Source organism: Carassius carassius, chromosome 19 (genome assembly GCF_963082965.1).
Source record: "Carassius carassius chromosome 19, fCarCar2.1, whole genome shotgun sequence".
In the NCBI taxonomy this organism is placed as follows: domain Eukaryota; kingdom Metazoa; phylum Chordata; class Actinopteri; order Cypriniformes; family Cyprinidae; genus Carassius; species Carassius carassius.
This window is the reverse complement of record NC_081773.1, coordinates 19876426-19882425: the sequence shown is the minus strand read 5'-3', so window position 1 is coordinate 19882425 and position 6000 is coordinate 19876426. Positions and strand designations below refer to the sequence as shown.

Below are 6000 nucleotides of genomic sequence, written 5' to 3'. Positions count from 1 at the left end.
AGCGTTCGCTCACACACCCCAGAGTGTCTCAAAGCAGCAGAACAGCCAACAGCACACACCATTGTGCAGTTAATGAGTTCTCATTAAACCATCACAAAGGTAAGGTTTTTTTTTTACAAACATTTGAATATTGCCTGTAAATCTGAACGTCTGCATGCATTTTAATATCCATGTGATGCATCTTATTTGTGGCTTTAAAGGCTGCCAAACTAAGTGCATAGTTGTAGAACTGAACAAACGTTTGTGAAGGATCTGTTTATATTGTCGAGAACGAGTGTACAGGTTTGACAGCTTGTATGGTGATTTGAATGTGGTGAAACATATTAAAACAGAGAGATCCTAAAACATTGGGCTTTGACATGCACTATGCTCTTTTTTTTCCCTGCCCGTGTTCCAGTATTACTTGTTTCTCTTGGACACCACCGCTTCCAGCGCACATTACAAACCGTTTCACAATCTAGAAGATTTTCAGTCTTTATAGCTTACGACTTGTTGAGATTGTGTCATTTGTGCTGTTGTGAGTTGTCCTCTCGACTTAAGACCACCAAAGATGAGTCTGTCACTTCCAATGTGCTATGATTGAGAAATCAACCATTAGAATATTATTCCGTTAAAACAATAACAACTCCGCTATCGACTCAGAAACTAAATTAGCTGCATTTTAAGTCGAAGGTTTTTTTCCATTATACGTTTTAACATTAACCCACAAATCCAGACGACATGAGATTGCACGATGCATACTTTCTACTGTATGTTCTTATCTTTAACGCCTTTAGTGCAGAACAGTCATCATGTCTGTGTAACTTTATTTGGTTAACAAGAGAACATTTACAAGACCGCGATGCATTCAGATCGCATAAAATGCATTCAAAAGAGATGCCGGTGTGCAAGTGATCTGAAACAGCTTTTCAATAGAAATGCAAGATAATGATGGAAGTAAAATTATAGCCATCCTTTGAAACGGATGTCAACACAGACCGCACCAAAATAATAATAATACTAAAAATGTTAAAAACAGAAGTCAAACTAAGAAGCTAAACAGAAATTCAGCCGCTGTATTGATTTAACTTATACGTGGAGTGCATTAATTACTTACCTTGGACAGCCTCGTCCCTCCCTCCCTGCATGTCACACTTCCACGTTTGCTCTCCAGTCCTCCTCCCCTCCCACTCCCCACTCCTCTCTCGCCTCTCCGTCAGTCCGCGCGCCGCGCAAGGGAGAGATTGAAAGTGACACACTCACATTGTTGCTCGTGAGATTTCACGACGCTGTAATAGGTAATGTCCGCATCGTACAAAGCAGACCATTGACGTCTGTTTTAGCTCGGTTTCTCTTTGTGTGCATGCAGCAACATAGATGAACGTTTTTAGATTTTGATGCTCTCTTTACGCCCGCTGCTGAGGTTTTCAGTTCTGCCACGGACACTCGTGACTCAAACTCGCGGTAAACGGTGAGCAAGATTGTGTACTGCCGGAGAGATTGTCGTCGGTCGCTTCTCGGAACTTCTCGGATCTCTCTGCTGTGTTCAATCTCGTGCACTGTCCCCCCTCTCTCTTTCTTTCCCTCTCGCTCTCTCTCTCTCTCCATGCTGTCTATCTCCTGCTACCTGTACCCCTCAGCTCGGAGTCTCTCAGTTCCAGTGGCTCAGTCACAGCGCACAGTGCACGGAGCCCAAGTGTCCAACACCGAACCCGACCGTATTCAGTCCTCCGCGAGGCAGCGAGAAGCCCAGCCCTGGATTCAATACTTTTAATCAATGGACAGAGCCCTCTCAACGGCCAACCGAGGTACCGACACGCCATAAGCAGTAAGTGCCACAGAAAAGAACTTTAGTCTACTTTCATCCGATGCTTTCCACATTCATGTAAACTGCTGCTGTAACTGTAACAACAGGTTCCTTTTGGAACTAAGTAGCATTTCGAAACCGAACTAACTATTCTGAATACAGATGGACATAAATGTTGTGTTTGAAGATAAATGGTAAATTCGTGGAGGCCTTTAAAAAGAAAACAAGTGTAGGCCCTTTAAGCAGTTTAGAAGGCCATGTTTTACATATTCCCACTTCCAGTTTACCTTTCCTTATGACACGCGTAGCGCCTTTCTCACCTTATTTTCTTATTTTTATAATTAAATAATGTTGCTTAAAGTTATAAACCTTACCTTTGAGTGACTGACGTTGAAGAAATAAAACGCAGCGGACGAGAGCAAGACTTTTTTAATGGAACGTTTTGTTTTCTGATATTCACCACAATATCCATGTTGTTATTAAACAGCTCAATAATAATAATAATTTAAGATGTTTTTCTGTATGAGTTTATTTTCAAATATAATTGCAATAAACGAATAATAACATCGTGTAATTATGTTTCATAAATTCAGAAGAGGAGCACCAGAGTCATGCACCTTGTGCACTGTCGATCGTGTGGAATTTTTAACAGTGACCTTTTCTTTGAAGAAAATAACATAATTTGTATATTCGGTTAAAGTTAAAGCATTGATTTAATAAACCTGTCGAGATTGTCTGATGAAATATTACTTTTTACTGACGATAGTGTTTAAACCGTTTTTAACCCTTGAGGTGGAGCTGGTTTAAATAATAATAGCCTAATAATAATAATAATAATAAAAATATATATTTTTTACAAACAAAAAAGCTAGCGAAATAATGCAAAATTAGGCTATTAAACATTCTGAAAGCATTTTTTAAGGGGAAATCTTGATTTTACTCCAGGCCCAACAAGATTAGGCCTCAAGTTAAGCTTCACGTGTGTGACTTTTATGTCTGTGGTCTCTTCGTCCTCAAGTCGTGTGTGTGTGTGTGTGTGTGTGTGTGTGTGTGATTGGCATTTTCAGATTTTTTTTCATTTGAGAGCCTAATTTTTCTTCTATGAGAGGAATCTGAGACTTAATTTCGAAAACGTTATGCTATTATTAAAACAAAGCTACTATTCTTTCCAATGTGTCAAATAATTTTCAGCCTTGAGAAAATGACGCTCATGGTTAGTTTACCCGCAACTTTTTTTTTCGTTTAACAATATTGTTATTGCACTATTGTTTTCTGTTGTTTAAGAAGGTTGTCACATGTGCTTGTATACATTAAAAATAGCTGACAATATTTAACTGTTTATGTTTTGTTTTAAGTACCTCACGTTGTTAAACAGCTGCTGATTGAGTTTCTATTTTTTATGAGGAGGCATGATATTATGATCGTTTTATTTAACGAAAATTACTTTTAAACTCTTGTGTTTCGATTAAATTGAAACAGATTAAATTCGATTAAATTATATTTAGAATTTATTGAATTATTATTAGTATTTTAAGTGAGGCTGGAAACTCTATAAAGACAGTAATTTAGGTGTGAAATCTAACACAGACACGCAGCACATAATAAATCAGAATAAGACAACCAGAAAATGCATTTTTTATAATCATCTGAAAGTTCAAGATGTTTAAATTTCCCAAGTTAGAAATAATTGCAATGAGACGAAATAAACCTGTGATCTGCATTTGCTTAAGTAGCAGGTATAGTCTGAATCATTTGAGCGCAGAAGTAGGCTACTCGGTAAAAAGTCAAAGATTTCATGTCACTGTTTTTCCAGAACGCACAATATTCCTCTTTTAGTAGGCCTGCACATCTTTGAAGTGGAAGAGATTGAGCCTTTTCCCTTACAGAATCCGTGGATTTCTCTTTAATATAAGGGTGATGGATGTTAACTAAATCGTCTTTGCTTGAAGCAAAAAAAAAAAAAAAAAAAAAGAAATGAAATCGCTATCCCTCTGTTGTCGAAAACAATACACAATTAGATAAAAATGGAACCACAATCCAGAAGACAGTTGTACTCTTATTATACACTGAACTCTGAAGTAAATAATTAAATTAAAAAAACGAAAAAACACATGCCGAGTGCACATGATTTGTTATTATATTACATGCGATATTTTCCCCCTGTCAGTTCAAACTCTGAGTTATGTATACATAACTTTAAAACTTTACAGCAATGTATTTGAAGAGTCACTCACAAAATCATGCCTGTGCAAGAGGGAGGTATGGTTGCTATATAGCTGCCATCAGCGGTAGAGATCATTCTGTTTCTTTTTAAAGTTACATTGATGTATCCATTATTCATTTGCACAAACTTGGCCCCCAAAGCCAACGGAGACGTTTTCTTAACCAGGACCAAAAGGAAAAACAAAACGTTAATTAGCCTCTGTAACAGAGAGGCTCTATACGTCTCAGTAATTTTGCAATAGATGGAAGCCTCCGAGGATACTTTAATCTCGCGCTTTGGGGAGCCCATCAAAATGGAGACAATCCAGCATTTATTCACGGCATGTTTTCTCTAGCCCTATACCTTCAGGGACTTCAGGGAGAGTTCAGCGCAAGATCCTATTTACTTTAGTCTATACTTACTATACCTGTTAAGTATTTTGTCGTTATATGGAAGGCGGGTACAGTTTTTAGGTGCATAGAGATGTCTAAATAAATAAATAAATAAATACCCTTCACACAGCGAGAAACCACGTGAGCCTATTACAATAGCAGTTCGTTGTCGCTTTTATAAACCGGCTACTTCATAACTGATATATGACAAAATTTCAGTAAAGCATTAGCCTATTTATTATTCAAATACTTGAAACGTCATTCTTCCGCTGGAAGATATAGTCCCTGACAGATTAAACCGGGCTTTAGGGTTCCGAACAGTGATTCATAGATGCACATTTGTGAAGTTAACAGGTGTTTGTGTCATTGCTGTTTTAATATTATGTGTCTAAGCAGGATTGGAACACTATACCGGAAGACAAACTCGCTGGACCACCAATATTCGTTTAGTAGAATAGGCTTAATATTAATTCGCAGCAAATAGCTCGTCAAGGCCTACTAACTTGGATTTGAACGCGATTCCTTCGAGTTTGATAACATTAGAATTTAGCAAATTTATTATGTTTAACACTATTTTTATTATTTTAAATAAATAACTACACATATTTTTCTCTTCCGTATTTTTTTTATTTTTATTTTTCTCAGAGATATGTTTTTTCACTGTCAGCTTCTGGATTGTATACATCAAGTCTCGGCTAAGACGAAAGCTATTATTTCGATCGTTATTGACCATAGAAAAATACTGTTCATGCCTTTCATTTCTCATTAAGCACCCTATCAGCTAACTCTTTAGTTTAATTAACTTTTTTTTTTAATCCAAAAAGTTAAACCATAAAAAACCCAATTCTCAAAACAACAAAAGTGTTAAATGTATAGGCCTACATTGTACAAATATCAAGTTATTGTTTTAACCCACAAATATTGTGTTTAATATAGTAAAATTATTAAACTTTTTTTTTTAAACATATGACAACTTGAAATTTATTTCTGCCTTTAGGGCACCATTCAGCCTTTCACACCAAATGTCATAGGCTAGTTGACTCTTACTATGCAAACGTGGTATTATTGGTATCAAAAGTTATTTGAAAGTTTAGTTTAGAAGATGGAATTCACAAAAATATTCTAATTTATGTGGGTTTAAAACCTTGTAAAACAACTGCTAGAAAAGTCACACATTTTTGTAGCTGAATTTTTGAATCAAAACCTTACTGAGATTTAATCCTAGTGACAACTTTCCTGTGTGACAGCTAGCCCCATATATATTTATATATATATCAAACCATTTAACACTACATACCTAAATCCAGACCGCAGTCACCAACTCTGTGTGTGTGTGTTCATGTGTGTTTTATAGCCCTGCTCAGTGTAGTCTACCATGTGTGATTTTTGTGAGTCAATGTGTGGTCCCTGGAAGTGTCAGAGCAGTGAGCCTGCTCTGTGGTTTCTGTGTGTTGAGTGTTTGTGTACACTTGTGTTTGTCCGTTTTAGTCTATGTGCGAGTCAGAGAGCAAGGGATTTAGGGAGAACATAATAAACTGCTGCTCACTCTTTATCTTTTACTGTTCAAGATGTATATTAGCAAACTTAACGTGCTTCCCGGAAGATCTGTCGAACCTTCT

General features: G+C 36.8%; 1 protein-coding gene across 2 annotated transcripts in view; it reads left to right on the top strand.

Moving 5' to 3' along the window:
• Window positions 1–6000, top strand: part of LOC132095317 (DNA-binding protein SATB2-like) — a 43950-nt gene continuing 37950 nt past the window's right edge. Inside the window, exons 1-2 of one of the 2 annotated variants that reach the window (XM_059500179.1) lie at window positions 1–99; window positions 1620–1807. The gene's annotated coding sequence lies outside the window, so the exon portion shown is untranslated. Of the gene's footprint in view, window positions 100–1443; window positions 1808–6000 lie in introns of those variants that run through there. The other variant, XM_059500180.1, reaches the window with a different exon arrangement.